General features: G+C 43.0%; 1 protein-coding gene across 2 annotated transcripts in view; it reads left to right on the top strand.

The window, feature by feature from the left end:
• Positions 1-1,402: 1,402 nt before the first annotated feature.
• The window catches only part of LOC138260006 (phospholipase A and acyltransferase 3-like), a 72,251-nt gene continuing 49,515 nt past the window's right edge, over positions 1,403-24,138 (top strand). Inside the window, exons 1-2 of one of the 2 annotated variants that reach the window (XM_069208055.1) lie at positions 1,409-1,563; positions 2,825-2,925. The gene's annotated coding sequence lies outside the window, so the exon portion shown is untranslated. Of the gene's footprint in view, positions 1,564-2,824; positions 2,926-24,138 lie in introns of both variants that reach the window. The other variant, XM_069208056.1, reaches the window with a different exon arrangement.

Genomic DNA, 24,138 nt, shown 5'->3' with positions numbered 1-24,138 from the left:
TACCACCCACAAAACCTCATAACCATCCTAAACCCTAAAAGTCACCCTACCACCTAAAAGCCCATACCCACCCTAAACCCTGGAAATTCCCTTACCACCCAAAAACCCATACCCACCTTAGAATCTAAAAGCTCCCTTACCACCCAAAACCCATAATCACCCTAAAACCTAAAAGTTTCCTTACCAACCAAAAACCTAAATCCAACATAAAACCAAAACGTTTCCTTATCACCCAAATGCCATACCCACCCCAAACCCTAAAAATTCCGACCACCCAAAAACTATTCCAACCCTAAAACCTACAAATTCCCTTACCACCCACAAATCCATAGTTACCCTAAAATCTAAAAGCTCCTTTACCACCCAAAAAGTACCATATCAACCCTAGAACCTTAAATGTTACCTTACCACCCAAAAAACCATAACCACCCTAAAACTTCAAAAATCCTTACCACCCAAAAACGATATCCACCCTAAACCCTGATAATCCCATTGCCACCCATAGACCTATACCTAACCCTAAACCCTAAAGAAACCCTTACCACCAAACACCTATTCTTACCCTAAACCCTAAAAATTCCGTTATCACCCAAAAACCCACGTCCACCATAAACCCAAAAAATCTCCTTACCACCCAAAAACCAATACCCACAATAAGACCTAAGAATAATATAAACATATATATATGCATATATATGTTACGAATTACACACACATATGTATACACATATAAATATTTTTAAAAGCTGTTTAATTACCTGCACTATAATTTAATTTCCCACGATTTTTTGTATACGCATAGTCGTTGTAAAACATTTAACATTTAATTCAAAAAACCTTTCCTTGGAAATGCATTTTCGTTATAAAGCCTATGTTGTATAGGCTTCTCGTTCTTTAGCCTTCGTGATAAAGGCTGTTAGAGCTGCACACCGTGGACAGGGCAACGAGGATCGTGTCTCGGCGTCGGCTCAACATCCTGTGATTCTGAGCAAATCTCTGAATCTCCCCGTGCCTAAAAAAACAATCGAATGTGTTCTTGTGTGTGTAACTGGTGCTCATGTCAAGCGCTCCGATACCTTTGGGTCGAGTTCGGGCTGTATAAAATTGAAGGAAAAAATGGAGCGCTTTACATGAAGTTACATTATACGAGGATATATTAATGTCACTGCCTTCTTCCTCCACAGCTTACGCTAATGACTGAAAAGTAGGAAAGTTGAAGGGGCAAGGGATCATTGCTGATGTCTGTGTGATGCATATACTCTTCAGTAGTTGTTATGATGGATCAGGGTGCTTCCGTCTGCTACGTCACCTCTCACCACCCTCCAGAAGACTGGTTGGTGCGAAACGTCACTCTCTCTGCCCGCCCGGTCCCGCTAGGATCAAGGGCTTGCTTCAGCGACGCTGATTTATGCTCTGTAGCCTGCCCACTCGGGAGGGGCCAGTCCTCAGTGGCCTTTGTTATTATCGCATTTAGCGGCGACGTGGCACCCTCCGAGACAGCCGATCTCTCGCTCTCCAGAGCGTGCCCTTGAAGATAAGTGCACAGAGAGTGTATATGTTTAGGTTGGTGTCGAATTTACTAACCCAACAGCAGTCAAAGGGGGCGTTTCCTTGCTTGTACCAGGGCCTATTGCATCCTTGCTACTCTACTAGCCAAAAGCGCCCCTAAAACATGCACCAGCGAGGCTGCTGCGCTAGTGCAAGTCTCCAGACTTTGTTGTAATCTTTCCGAAAGGCATAGTTGTTTTTGAATGGAGCACAGTATTCTGCAATGTCAAATCATATCTGTACCTTTAAATTGTATAACACGTCTGCCTTCCTTGCTAGTCTAGATAGCAGACAACCCCGGTCGCCCTCGCCCCCATAAACATTACTTTTCTCTGTGCCTCTTTCTGTCTGTTAGTCCGCAGTTGCCGTTGTTCAGCTGAAAACTATAATATACACCTAAAGAGGGGACGTGTAAATGGAGGCAGAGGTTAGGAGTCTAGAGGTTAGCGGTGCACCCCTTACATGCAGTAACGAAGCATTGGTACCATGGCCCATACGCAAACGAGGGAATAACCCCCGTCCAACAGTTTAGTAGTAAAAGAGTCACATTTGGGACCTAGGTGGCTTCCACTGCACCTGCTGTCGTGATGATAGCCACGCCCTTTTTTACAAGCTCAATAATGCGCTATTACTAGGGCTTCTGGTTTTATGGTATTTCTTATTTTACCTTTTCCGTCTGTATTTATTCATATTTATTTTGTGTTCCCTGACTAAATGAAGTTGTAAAAAGGTATATTTCCACATTTATTTAACTAATAAATGTGCATAAGTACTTTGAAGCCTGTCATGTTTTAGCAGATTATGCAGCCAAATGTAACATAGCAATACACCCACAGGTAAACATTAGCATTATACTAAAAATGGATGTTGACATATTTTGTTATTTAAGGAAATATCACCCTGTGTTTTAACTCCACACACCATCTATCTTCTCGACTGTTAGCTTGGAATTGAGGACAGAGGGTATGAAAAGTGACCTAAAAGAAGCCCAATTTTCTGTATTTTTCAATTTTTTAAAACAAAGGCAGGCAGGAAACACATTGTTTTCTGTCTGTATCTGTAAAAATCAGTAAAAAACGAAAAACTGGAAGTGTAATTTATAAAAAGCCACATAATGGTAAGTAGGCACCCTGCTGACTGGGATAGCTCAAACAGATCGACACAAAGTGCTATTGAGAGAGAAACCAAACGTTTAAAGTGTGTAAAATGCGTGGAGAAAGACTGGTATTTGAAAGGGGAAGAGCTAAGGCTGACTTGAACTCTGCTCGGTTGATAGGAACGTCACAGGGGAACTGAAACCTGAAAGATACGCCAAGTGAAGAAGAGTTACGCTGTTCAGAACACGTCAACGAAGTCTGGTTGATGCCTTCCTGACAAGTACGTGGAGTTGGGGTTCGTTGTATTGTTATCAGTTGGTGAGGGGTATAGTTTCTATTGCCCATTTAATTAAACGAACCTTTGATAAACTGGATAACACTGAACTTACATTTCCCCCTACCATCCAGGGCCAGACTGCTTAATAGGGCCAACCTGACAGTGTCTGATGAGCTAGTCTGACATGTCAGTGCGTCAACCGTTTTTTAAAGTTTTGTGCGACTGTTTATGGTCTGCTGGGCCAGTTTTCACTGTTGATTTCTCTGATATTAAAACACTCTTCGCCTGCAGCAAGCACCAATACATAAGATGTCCCATACCTTGCAAAACCCTTAAAAAGCCTGTCTTTACAAGTTTAAAACTGCCTCGATTTGCCAATGTTGGACTTTTTTAGCTATCTCATTTGCTAATTTAGGCTACTTTTAATTTGGTGTCAGGCCTATTTACTGACCCAGGGAGGCTACCTATAACTATATTTTTTCTCTATCCCCTGAATGAGGGAAAGGAACAGTTCTATGCTGATTTCCTACCTAAGTTGGCTACCTCAGCTAGGGGGCAGATTGTACTAGGTGTCGATCTTAATTTCATCCTCAACCCTGACTTAGATAGGTCCTTTACCTGTCTGCTGAGCCCAGGGCCCCATGGTCCCTCTTCCGCTATGTGGAAGACCTTGACCATGAAGATATGTGGAGGGAGCAGGATCAAGATGACAAGGTCTACATCTTCTATTACAGAGGTCATATACCTGAATTGATTACTTTCTCACCTCTAGAGTGTTGAGGTGACAAATCAACACAGACATTCTCCCTAAAGTTCTCTAGCACCACGCATCGGTTTGACTCTTCCTGGATGGGCCTAACACCACACTCAGCCCCGTAGCCCATGGGCCGGGAGCGAAATAGCGTTGAGGGATCTGGTAGTAAAAGAATGCATACAAGATACCCTGACCACTTATTTCCAAGAAAATTATTATCGTGAGGTACACTGGAGCACCCTTAGCGATGCGACAAAGGCTTTCACCAGAGGAGAACTCATATATAACACCACAGCAACACAGAGGAAACAGAAAACACAGGAGCTGGAAGTCCAGTTACGTGCTCTGGAAACACACGACAAATGGGACAACTCCATCCACACTCATAGGGCCTTGTGCAAACCAAGAGGGCAGCTTGAGCAATTGCTGTTGAGCAAAGCAGCCAAGAAATGACTATACATAAAGCAGACTTACTATGAAAAATGCTAGGCTCATTGGCTATCAGCTTAGACAGGCCCGAACCCGAAACCACATCCGTAAAATCCTAGACAGACGTCAGTCCTTCAGACTGATACCAAAACCATCATGAAATGCTTTACCATGTATTATCAGTCTCTCTGTACAGCTGACCAGATGCACAGGTGCAGACCAGATGCAGAGGATGCCTATTTGGCAGATTTTCACTCCACATTGATGGATGCTGTTTACCTCTTGCTTGAGGAAGAGATCACAGTGGTTGAGGTCCAAGCATCCATTATTCTTATGTCCTATGCAGTCATTCCAGTCATTTATTGGTGAGGTGAACTCACCTCATTGACAGGACCAAAATCAGGAAGTAGGAATGGAGTTGAGTATGTCCCACCCATACCAGGAGGTATAACTTGTGGCCAAACTCAATTCTCTTCCTGATTTTGTTCCTGTCTTGAGGACTGAGACAGGGCAGAGGGGTAGGACCGGGGTCTCTGCTAAAACCCTCAGGACTGATAGAGGAGGTCCCCGCCCTGCCCCAGTGCCTCTGTCTGACATGGGAGCAGCAAGGGAGTATGAAGAAGATGGACACTCCTCTCAGACTGCTCTAATGGCGGATGCCCTGGCTTTTGTCCTGTTTGTGAAGAGTGAGGAAATTGGTTGGGTCCACAGACACTTCTCACCTTTGGCTTCACCTCCAGTAAACCTGTGTTGTTCTGGTCACATTCTATGAGTGCAGACAATGAGTTGTCTCTTTATATTTATTTCTCCTCCCCGCTGGTCGCTGCATGCACAAGCAGGGTGTTGCTGATTGACTGAGCATGTACTTTGTAATTTTTTGAGCAGCACATGCTTGGGATTTCATTCTTCCAGCTCTCTTCTCTCTCTATTGAAAAGAGCACTGGAAGCAGGTAAGGTGTTATTTGACTCCTGGTGTTGGATACTTTCGGACAATTTACTGGAATTTTCTTCTTCGTTTCAATTTGTGTTTTCGAATAATGGGAAAGCATTAGTGAAAGAGCAGACATGTGGACTCTTCCCCTCTAGATCTGTTTATACATCCAGATCTCCAGCTAGGAAGAGGTCCAGGAAGTCCTCATTACAATGCTTACTTTGAGGAAAGAGTCAAGAAATTCTTGCTTAAGACTTTGGGGGAACCTAAAGAAGTGCCACAAAATGTGGACAGGAGGAGATTGGATTCCTATTCCTCTGATTCTCAAGGAGAAGATGAAGAAGATACTTCTATCCGTGAGTGCTTAAAAGTGAATATATAAAGAAGGATATGCTACCCGAGGTCATGTCTAGAGTCCATTTGACAATGGGGTTTCCCCCTTTGGAGTTGACATCTACTTCGACTGAACCAGTTTTGAGACAGTTTATGACTTCTCAGTTGTCTTCATTGCCTATTCATCAATATGTGTCTGATGTGGTTTTAGAGAATGAAAAGACCCTGACTGAACTGTTTCTAGATTTATGTCAAAACTGTACCCTCTAAAAAAGGTTGAAAATAAAATTTCAGAATCTGTGTCAGTGAATTATGTAGTTGCCAGCCTAGTGGGTCATACTTCAGTGGCTGAGAATATGGTTAAAGATACAGTTATTTGGAAAATTGATTCAGCCATGAAGAAATCGTATTTAGGATCCAACTAGGCAATGTGTGCACGAATTTATGGAGCATACACTGCTCAGTTTATGGTTATTATAGTTTGATTGAGAATCTTGAGAAACAAATCACATTTGTGTCAGACATGTCCTTTGAAGTGGTGAGGGCAGCATTGTTATCACAGGTTGCTACTATAGTTGCACAGAGTAATGCTTTTCTTAGAGACTGGCATACCGATTGTGCTCAGAAGAATGCAGCACTTCATAGGCCTTTTGAAGTTGTTAAACTCTTTGGACCTGAGTTGGATGAGAAGCTGCACAGAATAAGCACTCTTCTTCATTTCAGCAGTCTCAGTCATCATCCATTTCTCCTCATTCTAAATCTTCCAAATCATTTTGCCAGCGTTCAAGGCATCAATATGTTCAAGATCAAAGACGACAGAAAGGTAAACCCTTCAAACCTCAGTAAGATGGCAAAGGTAGATTTCCTTCAGGAAGCTTGAAGGAGTGGTCTTGACTATGCCTGAAATGGCCTAGATGGGCCAGTTGGATGACGATATCTAATTTTCTGGACACCTTGAAACAGTCTACTTTCGACGCTTGGGTCCCGTAGATAGTGGAGATGTATTACAAAATAGAGCTTAATTCCATTCCCCCAGATATGGGGACAATTCATACTTGAGAATCCCGAGACAAAGAAATATATCGAAGCCCTGAGGTTATTCATTAAAATGCTCCTTCAGGAGAATTCCATGATGGAAGTTCCACAGGATCAACAGGGACAAGGGGCCTACTCTAGAATTTTCCAGGTTACAAAAGCAGCAAGAGGGTTTCACCTGGTCATCGACCTCAAGGAGGTGAACAAATGAAAACAACTCTTACATTTCAAAATGGAAATGTTGCCGAAGATTGATTTGTCCTACAAACTTTCTCATTACTGTAGACCTGATGGATGCATATGTCCACATTCTTATGGCTCTGGACATCAGCAATTTCTGAGATTTTATTTTTTTAAACCTATTTTTATTTTTTTAAAGATGTTTTTTATTGAGCCAAATACAAGAACATTAACTTAACATGGCCAGGACAGAGATATGCAGTTGTGAATATATATGCATAAGGAATATTGTACTTATAAATGCATATTAAACATTTACATGAATTAGGCATATACAGCAATATAGTATCAAAGACTCCAAGTTTGAATAAAGAAAAAAAGAAAGAGAGAGGGAGAGGGAGAAGAGCTATAGGGATAGAAAAGGGAATCAAGTGATAGCCATGTGGAGAGAGAGGTAATAGACATTAGTTACAGCAAATGTAAGATGAAATAAGTATATATAAGAAGAGAAACAGGAAATATATTGACATTTTTTTTAAAAGGAGGAGAAAAATCAATTTCCTTCGCAGTGCATGAGAGATAGTTACTTAATGGCAACCATAGCTGATGACGTTTGAAGAAAGTTCCTGTTGAATCAAGCTTGTAGCTGTCAAGTCTATGATGATAACATACGGAATTCCACCACTGTCTGAGAGCAATGTTCTCTGAAGATTTCCAGTTAGAAGTAATAATAGAGATTGCAATAGAAAGCAAAAGGTCCACCATTTTCCAAGAGGCTCCAGATATTGTGTATGCCACCCAAAAACAGTAATTCATATGACATTGGTAAGGAGATCTGAGCTATTGCTGAAATGCGAGACCATATTGAGGACAAAAAAGTAGATAGGGATGGACAGAAAAAAAACATGTAAAAGTCAGTACGCTGCTGAGTGTGGCAGCGCCAACAATTGTCATTTTGTGCAAGTTTAAGTTTGTAAAGGCCTACAGGAGTGTAGAAAAGTCTATTATAAAAAAAATATAGGGTCTGTGTGAGGCTTGCAGTGCGTGCAGTGGAATGTATCTTATACCATATTCTATCCCATAAAGAAGTTGGCCAAACAACACTAAGATCTGATTCCCACAATGTCTCAATAGGTGATTTGAGTCTAGGTGAAACAGACGTTCTTAAACGTTTATAAATTCCAGCTGCCCTAGGATAATTAGAAGTTACAATCGGGTGTGGAGATGATGCAAGAGAAGAATGATTATGATGTATAAGTTTATTGAGGGCCTCTTGGACTAGAGTAGAAAGAATGATATGTTGGGATTTCATGCGAATAGGGAGATTATAAATTGCTGAGAGAGTAGTAAAAGGGATGATAGAGTCTTTATGATATAATTGGGAAATGAGAAGAATACCTTTAGTCATCCAAGCCTTCCAACACAAGGTTTTACCTTGTTTCCTAAGCAAACTATTGTGCCAAATAGGACTGTTAAAGAATTGATTAATGGGGGTAAGATGCAAATTAAAAAAAGGTTTCAGTAAGTTTACTGAATGGGAGAAAGTGCTGGGCAACCAGAATTTTTGGGGGGTTAGACATAAATATAATGTGTTTATGGGAAAAGAGAGAAATAAATGTTTCTTCCAAAGAGAACCATAGCTTTTGAGGGGTATCATTGAGTGTAGATAAATAGGGATGTATTTGCTTAATGCCAAAAGATTTGTGATAAATTATAAAGTCAGGGAAATAAACTCCACCTTGTACTTTAGGAAGTTTTCATTTCGAGAGAGAGATTCAGGATCGTTTACTGTTCCACAGGAACTTGGATAGAATTTTATCAATTGAACTAAAAAATAGTTTAGGTATCTTAATAGGAAGCATCATAAGGAAGAAGTTAATGATAGGGAGAAGCATCATCTTAATGGTGTCCAAGCGGCCCCACCACGTGAGATATAACGGAGACCATTTCTGTGTGAGATCTACAAGCTTTGCAGATAAGATTTCTAAATTAATCCTTAATGTATCCTTGAGAGTAGTGCAGTACCATACCCCCAGGCATTTAGGCCCTCATTCTAACCCTGGCGGTGTAACACCGCCAGGGCAGAGGGCAGAGGAAGCACCGCCAACAGGCTGGCGGTGCTTCCAGGGCCATTCTGACCACGGCGGTAACGCCGCGGTCAGAAAAGGGGAACCGGCGGTTTCCCACCGGTTTTCCCCTGGCCCAGGGAATCCCCATGGCGGCGCTGCAAGCAGCGCCGCCATGGGGATTCCGACCCCCTTACCGCCAGCCTGTTCCTGGCGGTTTTCACTGCCAGGAATAGGCTGGCGGTAACGGGTGTCGTGGGGCCCCTGGGGGCCCCTGCACTGCCCATGCCACAGGCATGGGCAGTGCAGGGGCCCCCTAACAGGGCCCCACCATGATTTTCACTGTCTGCTGAGCAGACAGTGAAAATCGCGACGGGTGCCACTGCACCCGTCGCACCCCTGCAACTCCGCCGGCTCCATTCGGAGCCGGCATCCTCGTTGCAGGGGCATTTCCGCTGGGCCGGCGGGCGCTCTTTTGGAGAGCGCCCGCCGGCCCAGCGGAAATGTAAGAATGGCCGCCGCGGTCTTTTGACCGCGGTGCGGTCATTTGTCGGCGGGACTTTGGCGGGCGGCCTCGGCCGCCCGCCAAAGTCAGAATCAGGCCCTTAATCTTAGAAGAATTCCAAGATAATCCTGCTTCAAGGAATAGAGAGCCAGTGCAATGAGCATTAAGTGGTAAGACCAGTGTTTTTTCTATATTAAGTTTATAGCCAAATACATCAGAATATAAATTGAGCTCATGCAGGAATGCAGGAAGAGAAGTGTCAGGGTGAGACATGAACAAAAGAATATCATCAGCATATGCCATAAATTTGATGTGTGCATTATTAATTTGAAACCCCGTAAATTGTTCAGATGTTTTTAATTGGTATAGAAGAGGTTCGAGAGCCAAAATAAATAGTAAAGGAGATAATGGGCATCCCTGACGAGTACCCCTTTTAAAAGGGAAAAAAGGATATCGGATATCGTTTGTTATAACCGAGGAACATGGTGAGGAATAAAGAATGGCTATAAAATGTCGGAATTTAGTACCTACTCCATGCCATTCCAATGCTTTCGACAAGAAACCCCAGTAGACCCTATCAAAAGCCTTTTCCGCATCCAATGATAAAAATGCCAGAGGAATTTTAAGTTTAGATGCCTTGTTAATATTTAAAAAAGTACGGGAATTATCTGCTACATTTCTTTTAGGGATAAAACCAGATTGATGAGAATCAATAAGGTCAGGTATATATGGGAGTAAACGGAGAGCTAAAACTTTGGCATAGAGTTTACAATCAGTATTAATTAAAGATATGGGTCTATAATTTTTACAGTCAGTCGCATCCCGATCTTTTTGGGGAATAAGACAAATCATGGCCTCCGTAAATGAGCCAGATGCAGAACCTGACATTATAAAGGGATTAAGTAACTGAAAGAGTTTGGGGAAAAGAGACTTAGCAAACTGAATAAATAATTCTACTGTAAAGCCATCTGGGCCTGGAGCCTTACCCTTGGGGAGAGATTGTAAAGCTGTATGTAGTTCGGTAAGTTGTAGGGGTTGGTCTAAAGATGAGAGGTCAATCTGCAATGGGTCTCTTGGTTTGAGATTAGAGAAATATTGGTTGAGAGATTCAACTGTTGGTATGTGTTCTGGAGTGTTCAGGTCCTTATATTAAGAAGCGAAACACAATGCTATATCTTTATCTCTAAAGTGTTTAACACCATTGTTATCTGTGATAGATTTAATAGTTGTTTTTTCTTTTCTTTGTTTCAAATATCGAGCTAGAAGAGAACCAGCTTTATTGTTACCACCATAATATCTGGCATTTATTTTCAGGAGGTTGCTGCATGCTTGTTCAGTGGTATATTGGTTAAACTCCATTTTAGCTGAGACTAGTGCTTCAAGATGTGATTTACTAGTTTTGTGAGTATAGTATTCATGTTCTAGGGACTTTATATTTTCAAGGATGGAAGTCGATTTTTGTTGAGCAGACTTCTTTTTTGAGTGAGCGTAACTTATGATGAAACCCCTAGAGGCTGCTTTGAATGAATCCCACACAAAATGAAATGATAGTTGATCACTATTGTTGATGTGAAAGTATTCTTCTATAAACTTACTGTAGGAAGTGATAAAAGTACCATCTGAAAGTAGAGAGTTATTTAACCTCCATGAAGCTGTTTTAGAACCATTAAGAAAAAGATCAAGGTCAGTAATCACAGGTGCGTGATCTGAGATCAAAATAGCACCGATTTCAGAGTTGACCATATGTTGCAATAAACCTTTACTCAGAGAGATATAATCTAACCTAGAATGGGAATGGTGTTTAGAAGAATAAAAAGAGTATTCCAAGAGGTCAGGATTGCATACTCTCCAGGAATCAGACAGAGAATGCTGTAAAATAAAGTTTTTAAAAGCTTTGTGGGAGGCATGTGGAATGAAACGTGACGTGGAACGTCTGTCCAAAAATGGATTGAGAATTCGGTTGCAGTCACCACCTATTAGTAAATTGTTTGAGGAATGTTCAGAGACAATATGTGAAAGATTCTTCAAAAAATTTGGATCTGGATGTGTGGGGCCATATATATTTAGGATAGTAAGAGAAATATTGTCAATTGTAAATATAACAAGTACCCAGCGACGTTCTGTATCTTGATGCTGTGAAATTATGGTAGGTTTGAGAGATTTATGACAGAGTATAATTACCCCATTTTTGTTTGTGATGGAAGGGGAGTAGAAAATGTCCCCCAGCCATTGTTTTTTAAGCTTAATTGCCTCAGAGTCATTGAGATGAGTCTCTTGCAACAAAGCAATGTGGCATTTCAAACGAGCTAGGTGAGATAAGAAACACTGATGTTTAATGGGGTGTTTAAGCCCCTTAACACTCCAAGTAACAGTTCTAAGTTACATAACAACAAGTATTAATAAACAACTGCTGTAACAAGGAAAAAAACTAGGCATATCAATTTTGCAAAAGCAAAGAAATGGGAAAGAAACAAGATAGTAAAGAAAAAGAAAAGGAGGAAGATGACCTCCAGAAGTTGTATATACATGAATGTGGCAATACAGGGACTAAAGTCCACGAAAGCTAAAGAAAACAAGATAGAAAGTGAATACCCCGAAAGGTAGAGGGACAGGGGAGAACCTGAAAAGACAGGCAAGAGTGGCTTCAGCACAAGAAAAGTGATATTAGATATTAAAACATATGAAGGCGAGTTTCATGGAAGAAAAAAAAAAACATACAACCGAAAAATGTACCATTCAGGAGACCAAATAATGTAATAACTACAGTAAAGGACTGTGACATGAAAAACAATAAAAATAAAAGCTTACCAGTGGAACGTGTAGGAGAACAGTTTGGATGGTGAGAAAGGGATACGGTTGGGAAAGGAACATGAGGATTGCACAAAGAACACTATCTAAAAAAAAAAAATATATATATATATATAACTATATATATATATATATATATATAAGAAAATAAGAAGATGCAGAGAAGGAAAACCATGGATATAAATATTAAACATAACCATTACTATTAAACTGTCCAGAAAAAAAAAGAAAGGACATTAAAGACAAATTAAATTATATCTTCAGGTAATTGCAGATGCTCCTAGTTCCATTGCTTCTGTTTTGTGTTGGTTAATAAACATTTGTAGTGCTGAAGGTTCCTCAAACGAGTAAGATTTGTCCTTGAATGTAATTTTGAAAAGGCATGGGTGAAGAAGACCATATCAAATATTCAAGGATTTGAGTTGTGGACGTAAGTCCAAAAACTGTTTGCGACGTGCAGCTGTTTCAGGAGAGAAGTCTTGTGTGAAAAATACTTTATGGCCTGACCATAGCAAAGAGCCCATCTTTTTGGCTTCCGAGAATATTTGCATCAAGTCAGTAAATTGGAGGAAGAGAATAATAATTCCTCTAGGATGTGCACGAGGGAAGTCTGTGGACCTAAACGATGTGCCCGTTGGATAGAGAGGGGAGAGGTAGGAGGCAAGCGAAGAATAGAAGGTATTGCTGTTTGAAGGAATGCAATCATGTTAGAGCCTTCCGAACCTTCTGGAGTCCCAAAAAGGCGAAGATTATTTCTCCTATTTCTGTTTTCTAAGTTTTCAGTAAGCCTTTTAAGTTGAGCTATGTCCTTAGAGATCTGAGGATTGACAGTGTTACAATCTTTAAGGTTACTGACTCTCTGTTCCAGAGTACAAATTCGTTGTTCGTGTTGGTACCATTGCTCCTCAATACGTTGCAAAGAGGCATTAGTGTCCATCATAAAGGGCTTTAGTGCACGCAATTCCTCCATGACATCATCTAGAGTAAGATGTGTAGGTGATTTTGAGGGAGAATCAAGGTCTTTTTTTGGGCGCTTGACAGAGGAGGTGTTAAATGTTTTTTTCGCAATTGCGCCAGCAGCATGAGATGAAGAGGCACTATCCTTTAAAAAGACTGCACCTCTATCCATTGTTAAAGCTGATGGTAGAGAAGATTTAGGAATATGTGTGCGCACCACTCGAAGAGGATTATTAGACTTGGAGAAAGATGATGACTGGCAACTCTGAGAATTATGTGTTCTCCTCATAAAAGCCAGCAGCAATTTGGTAATAGGAAGCCAGCAATGTGAGGTGTTGATGAAGTTATATTACGATGAGAAGCTGCTGCCAGAAGTTTCCAACAACAGAGCAAAATATAATAAAACAATATATAAATAGAAAATCCTAAATTATTCTCTCATAACAGGCATGACAGAATACCACAAGAGCAAAGAACTTTACTGCACATAGTCAAACAATTGGTGACTTGTTTTAAGGGAACCTTCTGAAAAGGAAAAAATCCCCTCCGTCAAAGGAAAGCATTTACCATGTTATGAAGAGCAATTTGAAAGAGCTCCTTGACAAGAGCTGCCAGTGAATACTGAAAGTTAAAAACCTCAGCTAAATGTGTTTGAAGAGAGAGGTCAAAAGTTCAGCTGGCTGTCAGACAGTAATAAATATTCTATTGCAGAGGAAACTAGATTTGTAGAATCACATCCAGGCAAGCAGTTAAAAAAGTCAAATAGAAACATCTCTGTGAAAGTTTGGGTTTGTGCAGAGGCTTAAGGAGTGAAACGCAAATGACGCAAATAAATAATTACCTCAGGCCCTCACATGAAGTCTCTGAAGTGACTTCAAAACTCGATGTCTCTGTAAGATAAAGGCATATTTATGCAGTGGCAGAGCTCCGGTGCTCAAAAATGCTGAAGAAATTAATCATTTTGATGTGAAAACATCTTCTTTCCAGGAACTGCTGAAGCCTCAAGGAGCTCTAAAGAGCAGCGGCCATCTTGCGTGACCTCCAGCCACGCCCCATTTGAAACCTATTATCAGTTCCAGGTGCTGCCCTTTTTACTTCAAATTTACCTCAAGAGTCTTCACAAAAAGATTGCCCCTCTGGTTGCTACCCTCTACTTGAGAGAGGGTCCGTACCTAGACCTGTTTGCCTTCCCAGAGAACACAAAGCTGAGAAGATTGTGTTCTCAGTTACTAGCAACTGGAGCATGGGGGAGTGGATGTGTTGCCCATTCTGTGGCATGAGAAGCTTCTTTATGCCTCCCCTCTCCCAAAGTTATTGTTAAAAATTCAGATGGAGGGAGCAGAAATAATAGTTCTGGCCCAGGAGATCTTGGTTCCCTCTACTTCTGTCAATTTTGCTTCTGTCTCATTAGAGAATTCCTCTTTCTTCTTTATTATCTTTGGGGACTCTCCATCTGATTCACCTACATCTTTCAGCCTGGAAATCAAAAGGAGATGGCTGAGGGAGAAAGGGGTTCCTGAACACGTGCCATTGGTCATTCAACATGTGTCGTCACCTCTTTCATGTTATTTAAGGAACTGGAAGAATTTTTTTAAATGGTGTTTTCATAATCACCACTCTTCCTTTACTTGTGAAATTGAAATGGTTTCACAATTCCTCCTTGCTAGGTTTCATAAAGGTCTTTCAGTGGCTACATTCAGAGCTCAATGGGCTACTATTTAGGCTTTTCGTAGTCCGGGTGGGAAATTCCCTGACCATGGCATTTTGACGTTTCAACTCCTAAAGAGTTTTGCACTCTCCAGACCTGTGACTCGATGCTTTTGTCCTTCATCGGACCTTCCGTTGGACCTCACTTCTTTACAAAAGTTTCCTATTGAACCTCTTTCCATAATAGAATGAAAGTGGTTGGCCTTAAGAGTTGAGTGTTTGATCACAGTCTCCTCAGCTAAACATTTAGGGGAACTAGGAGCCTTGTTGTGTAAATCTCCACGTTTGTGAATTTTTAAAGATAGAATCATTTTGAGAGCTGATCCGCCTTTTTGACTAAAGTACTTCCTTAGCGCATAAAGAACAAGAATTATTTCTCCCCTCCTATTTATCTCATCATTCTCCAGAATAGGAGTGGTTGTCTCATTTACTGGATGTGAAAATAGCTCTTGTAATATACCGGTATCATTCTCTCTTTCCGGTAGTCTTTTAGATTGTTTGTTACCTTCGATGGGGCTAATCGGAGTACCAAGGCTTCTAGTACTAACATCAGTAGCTAGATTCAGGAAGCTATCTCTGTTGCATATGAGTGTGTCAAGAGGTCCCCTCCTGCCAGTATTCAAGGACAATTGACAAAAGGCGTGGCTGCTTCTTAGGCTAAATTCAAGGGAGTCTAGTTTGCAGGAGATTTGTTGTGGTAGCACTGGGGATTCACCTCATACATTTTTTCACCACTGCAGGATTCAGTGTGTGTCTGTGTTAGGTAGAGATATTTTGGTCAAAAGGTTTTTGGAATCAGTATTAGGTAACTGAAGGCTCACATTGTTTTGATTTCCACTTTTTTCTGTATTAAACAAGTGAATGTTCAGGGCAATAATAATGAGTCTTGTGACTATTAGGCCAGTGTAAGCTTTGGTATTCCTCATGAGAAAATGACTGGGACAAGGACGTATGACATAGGGATAATGCCATTCTGAATATTACCTTATTATCTGGAATATTACAAGTATTATGGTCCTCCCTCCCTGGTGTTACTGGCCTCAGATGGCTTGGTATATCAGGAAGAGGATTGGGCTTGGCCACATCTTATACCACCTGATATGGGTGGGAAATAAGACCACTCCAAGTTCCTGGTTTTGGTCCCTTCAATGTGGTGGCTTCATCCCCAAGTAAAGGTAAATAACAAGAGCATATGCAGCCTACCTGGAAGAAGACCCCGGTGTCCAATGGCATTCCGACCTCTTTTTACACGGTACCTATGCACACTCTGACAGGGCCACTCAGTGATGTTTTCAATTATTTTTTAATGCAGGGGGTGGTCACAGACTGAATGTTGGAATCTTGCTTAACACTTTTGCTGTAACCTGGGAAAGACTCAGTGGCGTGTTCAGCCTGCCACTCAGAGCACCAGCACTTATTTTTGAGGGTCGGCACTTATTTTTCAGCTTCAAGCATTTGCTGCAAGCAAAAGACACATATGGGAAAGATGGAAGTAGAGAAAAACGAAAAAGCGTCACAATGGGAGAAAGCAGAAAGCTGCAAAGGTGAGCTGAAGAGGCAGGGAATGGCTGTAAATAGACTGAAGAGGTCCAAGATGGCTTCAGAATTACGCTGCCTTAGCATTCCGTGTTTGCACATTCAATTGCAGCAGCCGCAGGTATAAGCGGAGGGCTTTGGGCACAGGCACATTTTTATTTACAAATTAGGCACTGCTGCCACTTGATATATTTGCCCTAAATGGATGTGAACATTTTCATTTCTTTGCTAGTATTCCAACTACACACAATCTGGGCCAGCTTTAAATCCCACATCCGGCAGGCTTTGTTAGGAACCGCCATACATGGGATAATATAATGCAAGCAGGTGCCCTGATAGTACAAAAAAAGCCTAAACTCTGATGGTTCTTCTCTCACTTGACATAGAGAAGGTCTTCGATCGGGTACACTGGATATATGTAATCAAGGTTCTAGCCAAGTCCCCCTTGGGCCCCCGCATGAAGCAACTGATATTAGCAAACTTCCAGAGATCAGCCACCTGCATAAAGGTGAACAGTGAATACCCCTTGATGGTCCCCATCGCTAGGAGCACAAGACAGGGCTGTCCCTGCCTCCCTGATTTTTGCACTAACAATGGAACCTTTCATCCAACGTTTGCAGAATAACCCAGCCATAATGTAGATCAGGCAGGGCACACAGGAGGTGAAGCTGGCAGTATATGCTGGTGATGCCTTCTTCCTAACGGGACCCAAGACTTCTATTCTGGCCCTGAAGAAAGAACTTGCTCTCTTCCAAGCCACTGCTGGCTTCACTGAGCCCACTCATATACTCCTAGGTCAGTATGGTGTTACCTAGAAAAAATAATTTATAAATATCTGGACATACATTTGCCACAACCACAACCACCCTATTCCAGAGTAACTTCCCACCACTGCTGTAAGTACTCTATAAAGAGCTCTATTGGTGGGGCAAGCTAGAGATCTGGTAGAAAGGAAGGATGACATTGATAAAAATGAATTTTCTTTCTAGGCTCCTACATGCGTCTCAAACTCTTCCGCTGCGCTTTGTAAAACCTCCAATAAAACAGGTTGTTAGACTTGGCATCATTGGCATCGTCTCCCCTTACTTTTTGCCTCTACTTCCCAGGTTGTTTCTGTGTGCTGGACTCTGCTTTTTGCTGTTTTGTTTGATCTGGACACTTTACCACTGCTGACCAGTGCTGAAGTGTAAGTGTTCCCTCTTTAAATTATATGTGTAAATTGGCTTATCCATGATTGGCATATTTGATTTACTTGTAAGTCCCTAGTAAAGTGCACTAGAAGTGCCCAGGGCCTGTAAATCAAATGCTACTAGTGGGCCTGTAGCACTGGTTGTGCCACTCACATTAGTAGCCCTGTAAACATGGCTCAGACCTGCTACTGCAGTGTCTGTGAATGCAGTTTTAAACTGCCAATTCGACTTGCCAGGCCTAAACCTTCCCTTTTCTTACATGTAAGACACACCTAAGGTAGGCCCTACGTAGCCCCATGGACAGGGTGCAGTGTATGTTTAAGGTTGGACATATACTAATGTGTTTTATATGTCCTGACAGTGAAATACTGCCAAATTTGTTTCTCACTGTTGCAAGGCCTATCTCTCTCATAGGTTAACATGGGTGCTGCCTTTAAATATGATTAAAGTGTAGAGTCCCTTTGGGAGCAGATAGCCATGTGGAGTTTGGGGTCTCTGAACTCACAATTTAAAAATACATCTTTTAGTGAAGTTGGTTTTTAGATTGTGTGTTTGAAAATGTCACTTTTAGAAAGTAGGCATTTTCTTGCTTAAACCATTCTGTGACTCTGCTTGTTTGTGGATTCCCTGTCTGGGTCAGTTTGACAGTTGGGCTGTTTGCACCTCTCCTCTAGACAGTGACACAAAGGGACCTGGGGTGTAGCCTGCATGTCCCGATGAGGCATCTGGGCTGAAGGGAGGGAAGGAGCGGTCACCCACACCTGACAGGGCTCTGCCTGCCCTCACACAATGCAGTCTCCACCCCCCTGATGTGTGTCTGGGGCCTGGCCTCGGCAAGGCAGGATCTTGAAAACAACAGAAACTTCTCTTTGAAGTGGGCCTACTTCAAAGGCAGAAGTGGGTATAAGAAGAGCACCCAAACTCCTGGAAATTAGATTACTCCTGAAACCAAGAGGAACCTCTGCCAAGAAGAAGAGCTGGAGAAGCTGGAGGAGGAGTACTACCCCTTTGCCTGCGTCTGTGGTTTGCTGTGTTGGCCTGCAGTAGCTGCTTCTACCTGAGAGAGTACAAAGACTGACTTTTGTGTGACTTACCACTGGTGAAGAATCTCCAAGGGTTTAAACTGAGCTTGCCTCCTGTTGTTGAAGTCTCAGGGACAACAAAGACTTCTCACTGCCAGCACTTGGGCTTTCTGCTAAGAGTCCTGCCTGTCAAGTGGTGCCCTAACACAGACTTTGGTCCCTGGAAAGGTGCAGCTGGTGGAAAAGGACAGAAATCCACACAAAGACCGAAATACGGGGAAACTTTCGACCCACCACCTGCTTTGTGGATGAAAAACGATGCGCCGCCAGCCTCGCAGCTAAAATCGACTCTCCACCTGCATCGTGGCTGGGAGATCGACGCAACGTGGCTGGGGAAATGATGTGCAGCACCCGCAGCGGCTGCTGTTATCGACGCAAGCCCCACACATGTTTCTTGACATCGTGCAACTGGATTCCAACGCAACATCGCTGGCCGCAGAAAATCAACGCAAAGCCTGCCCGGACCCGAGGTGCCTTTCCAGATTGACGCATCGCTGTCTTGCAGATACCAAAAATGACGCACGCCGACCCGACTGGAGGAGGAATGACGCATGGTCTCACTTATAAGTGAGAAATTGACGCTTTGCTGGCCTTTTCCGATGCACTCTCGCCCGTGCAGTGTTATTTTGATGCAACCCAGGTACTTTTTCACGCTAACAGTGTTCTCACTGTTTTCTAAAGGATTTAAGACTCTTATTTTTTTTAAATTCATAACTTGACTTGTGTATGTTGGATTTTTCCCGTTTTGGTCTCGTTTTGTTTAGATAAATATTGCTTATTTTTCTAAACCTGTGTTGTGTCATTTTGTAGTGTTTTCACTGAGTTACTGTGTGTGTTGGTACAAATCCTTTAAACATTGCTTCTGAAGTTAAGCCTGCCTGCTCGTGCCAAGCTACCAAGGGGGTGAGCGGGGGTTAACTGAGGGTGATTCTCTTTACCCTGACAGGAGTGAGGGTCCTTACTTAGACAGGGGGTAACCTGACTGCCAACCAAACACCCCATTTCTAACACAGATTTAGGCTAAATTCTTGGCCTTCATTTGGAAGAACATATTTCCCAGAGCTCCTTGGGCTAAGTTATATTATAGGACGACAGAAGGAGGCTTGGGCTCAGAAAGCACCAACTTCACCCAGCTCTTGATTGCAACCATAATGCCGGAGGCAAGGGTGGGTGCACCTTAAACAACACTATTCTCAGATACCACTTCTCACCCTACTCTGGCTGTCCCGGAGGAGCCACTTCAGAAAGCAACAGTTGCTCCCTATGACATAGATTTTATTGGAATACTGGTACCTTATTACACACAAAAAAGGCACCACCACACACCCATCGCCGCTGACCTCATGCATAACCCAGATTTCCCACAGGACTTACTGACCGCTATTTCAACAGCTGGAACGCAGGATTCCCCCACCCCTTACTTGTGACCTCTATTCAGATGGTGAAATGCTCATCAAAGAAGTGATCAAAGAGGGCTGGCATCTCAACAGAGCAGATAACTTCCAACTTACACAGTTGATGCCCTAGGCTGGTTCTGGAACATTAAAGATAAAGCTTAGTGAAAACGTATTTTCCCTTTATAAAATGGAATAGCGTAGAGTGGAGTGGTGTACAGTGGAGTGGCATAGAGTGAAGTAGGGTACAGTGGATTAGCGTAGAGTGGGGTGGCATAAACTGAAGTGGTGTAGTGTAGAGTCGAGAAAACTGTTATAAATTGGAGTGCTGTCTCATACAGTAGGGGGTAGTGCTGTGTCATATAGTGTTGTACAATGGAATGTACGGTCATAGAGTCAAGTGCAAATTTGGATGGTGGAATGTATGAGGATAGAGAGGAGTAGAGTCTAGTTGAGTGGTATAGAGTTTCGTAGAGTTTTATAGAGTGGAGTTATATAGAGTGGAGCACAGTACATTGGAGTGCCGTGGATTGGAGTAGTGTATGGTGGAGTGGCATAAAGTGGAAAAGCGTAGAGTGGGGGTAGTGTAGATTGAAGTGGCGTACATTGCAATGGTGTAGAGTGTAAAAGTATATAGTACACTGGAGTGGCGCAAAATGTAATATTTTGCAGTGTAGTAGCATACAGGACAGTGGCGTACAGTGAAGTGAGTCAGAGTGGAATACCATACAGTAGAGGGGGAAAGACTGAAGTTACGTACTGTGTAATAGCATAGAATGGAGTGGCGTACAGTGGAATAGCATAGAGTAGAGTCCAAAGGAGTGGCCTAGAGTAGAATAGCATGTAGTGGAATATCATAGAGTAGAATATCATAGAGTGGATGGGCATACAGTGGAGTGGTGTAGACTGGAGTAGTGTATGGTTGAGTGTGGAAGAGTGAAGGAACACATAGTGGAGTGATGTAGAGTGGAGTGGTGCAGAGCAGAGTGGCATCCAATGGATTAGTGTATAATGGAGTGATGTAAAGTGGAGTGGTTTACACTAGAGTGGCATAGAGTGGAGTACCCTATAATGGAGTGGCATACCGTGGAAAAGCATAGAGTGGATTGGTGTACAGTAGAGTGGCATAGACTGGAATAGCATATAGTGGAGTAATGTACATTGCAGTGGTGTACAGTGACGTGGGGTAGACAGGAGTGTACACAGAGATGGGGTACCGTGTAATAGTATACAGTGGAGTGCTGTACAGTGGAGTCGCGTCCAGTGGAATAGAGTTGAATGGAGTGGGATCGAGTGGAGTGGCATTCACTGGTGTGGAGTGGAGAAGTGTGGAGTAGCATACAGACGAGTGGTATACAGTGAAATGGCATACAGTGGAACTGGGTAGAGTGGAATAGCATATATTGTAGTGGCATAAAGCGGAGTGAGTGCCATACAGTGGAGTGGTGTACACTGAAGAGGCATAGATTAGAGTTGCATATAGTGTAATAGCGTAGAGTGGACTGGTGTAAATTGGAGTTTTGTACAGTGTAATAGCATAGAGGGGAGTGGTGTCGAACAGAGTGTTGTACAGTGTAGTGGTGTATAATGGACTTGTGTAGACTGGAGTGGTGCACATTGTTAAGTGGTAGAGTGCAATAGCATACATTGGAGTGGCCTGCATTGGAGTCCTAGCAAATAGCATAGAATGAAGTAGTTTTGAGGGGAGTGCTATACCCTGGAGTAGCTTAGAGTGGAGTTGCGTACAGTGGAGTGGCATACAGTGGAATAGCGTACAATGACGTGTTTTAGAGTGGAGTGGCATACACTGGAATAGAATAGAGTAGAGTGGAGTGTTGTACAGTAGAATGGCATAGAGTGGAATACTGTGCAGTGGAGTAACTTGCTGTGCAGAGGAGTACAGTGGAGTGTTGTAGACTGGAGTAGTGTACAGTGGTATTGCATACAGTGTAATAGTGTAAAGTGGGAGGGTGCTCGAGAGCCCAACAGCAAGATAGCTGCCACACTTTGAGGCTCTGCTGGCCACGGAGGATTATACTGCATTTATTCTCTCTACAAAGGCATCGGTGGCTTGCTGCCCAGGGGAAGGTATCCATTGATGCAGGAGAGAGAGCGCCTTTTGATCCGTCCAAGATCTGCTGACTATAACCAACTGCCCACTGAATGGGCGAGGCCTGTTGCGGAGCAGTGCTGATCCAGGTTTTATAGCAGAGATGGAGCTACTTTTTATCTCTTATCCTGTGCCTGAACTTTGGGGGATCTGTTGTGTAGAACACCTGAGGAAGGACATGGGGTCCCGCTGCGCCGCCTGAGAATACTCTGCCCTGTCGACTTTGCTGTGCTGAGGCACCGGGTAGCCTCAGGTGGTGGACTGCTGTATGATCTGGGGACGATGGCTGCTCGGAGACCAGCCTGTGCACTACTGCGCAAGATCGAGGGAGAACAGTAATATTTCCCCTTCAGGGGACATGTCGTAAGGGCCCCTGGTGCCTGGGAGCCCCATCAGAGGTGAGTGCTCACCAACTTATCCGGGCCCGACAAGCACATTGTAACTTGCCTCTGCCCTCAGCAAGTAGTTGGGCTGTGAGGCGTCCCTCCCTTGAATCTCTGGACTTCCTGGGCGACTTGAGTGTGGCTGGGTGGCCCCTGTGAGGGTCCTGCTGGGCGTGCTTACTTTGTTCTCATGCTCCAGTCGCCACAGAGGCCATGTTGTTTGCTCTGGTCCTCGCGACCCCTAAGATTTCAATTGTGCCACACTAGGGCAGCTTCACACAGTGAGCTTAACCAGCACCTACTGCTTCTTCCGGGCCCTGCAGGTGGCAGGGAGCTGGCTGGGACCACTGAGCCTTGAGGTTGCCCCTGCAGTCCCATTGCACACTGGGTACACAGGGGGCACCCAGGAGAGATGGCTGGGCCGTGGGGGATGGGGCCGCAGGGCCGAAATCGGCCTGTGGAGGTGGCTGCATGGCCCTCCTCCTCTAATTAGTGAAGGCCAGGCCCCAGGGGTGGAGTCCTTGGGGCCAAATTCAGCCACTGGTGGAGGGATCACGTGGCCCCATTCTCCATTTATTTATGACCAGGCCCAGGGGAGGGGGTCCCTGGGTCAGAAATTGGCCCGGAGCGGGGGACTGTGCCACCCCCTCCCCTGTTGAATGAAGACTGGGCCCCGGGGGTGTGGTCCCTGGGGCCAAAATCGGCCCAGGGAGGAGGGCTGTGCCAACTGTTCCTCCATTATTTATGGCCGGGCCCAGGGGATGGGGTCCCGGGAGTCCAAAACGACCCCGGTAGGGGGCCGCACAGCCCTTCTCCTCTATTGAATAAAATCTGAGCCCAGATTAACCTATAGTAATTAAAATTAATTTATGGTAAAAATACCATAGACATTCACTTAAAAAAAAAAAGGTTACAGGGACGTTATAGTTAGGAAATAGAATTTCTAAAACATTGAAATTCACTGAAAAAACACATAGGTTACAGGGATGTTATAGTTAGGTTCTGAATTTACCTATACAAAACTATAGAAACTCAGCGGTTAGAGTTATTTCAAGTAACTATAACTCGCACCCTAAAGTAACTATAATTCGTGCATTCGCCGTGCACTGCTAATTACACCAGATATTACAGCACTCATGACAACTTATATAACGTTATTAAAAATATAAATTAAGTATTAACAGTCAAATTAGTGACTAAAAAACTGTGCATGGTGAGGGCGAGGGTTATAGTTACCTTAGGGTGTGAGTTATAGTTACTTGAACTAACTCTAACTATAACTGCGAAATTCTGGGGTTTCGTCAGAGTAATTTCAGAACCTAACTATAACGTTCCTGTAACCTTTGTGTCTTCAGTGAACATATATATATATATATATATATATACACACGAACATATGTTTACTTTTTCTAAATTGTTGTCAGAATGACATATGATGAAAATAGGCATGAACCAGACCCCAGAATCTAAATAATGTTGACAGAAGTGAAAACATTGTCACAAATTCAAAGCATTGCTGTTTGTTTGAAGAGGGAGATCATTGTACCCAGTAGTGCACAAGTTCTAAAAAATAATGAAGGCTCTAATTAGTATATGTAATTTGTAGTGACATGACAGGAAGTGGCTAGTCGCCTCCGCTATCCCTCGTGTAAAAAGGAAGGAGTCTATTACAGTGGAAGCTGAGAAAGCCCTTGCTACACATGTACAGCTCGATAGCAGAGCTAAACAATCTTTCATGTGTAGGATTGTGTAGAGCTTGAGGAACAGTGATTGCTAATCATCCATGTCCGAGAACTATTAGCAGGCTCATTTTTGC

Source organism: Pleurodeles waltl, chromosome 9 (assembly GCF_031143425.1).
Source record: "Pleurodeles waltl isolate 20211129_DDA chromosome 9, aPleWal1.hap1.20221129, whole genome shotgun sequence".
NCBI lineage: Eukaryota > Metazoa > Chordata > Amphibia > Caudata > Salamandridae > Pleurodeles > Pleurodeles waltl.
Note: the sequence above shows the minus strand (reverse complement) of the source record. Positions and strands in the feature narration are given on the sequence as shown.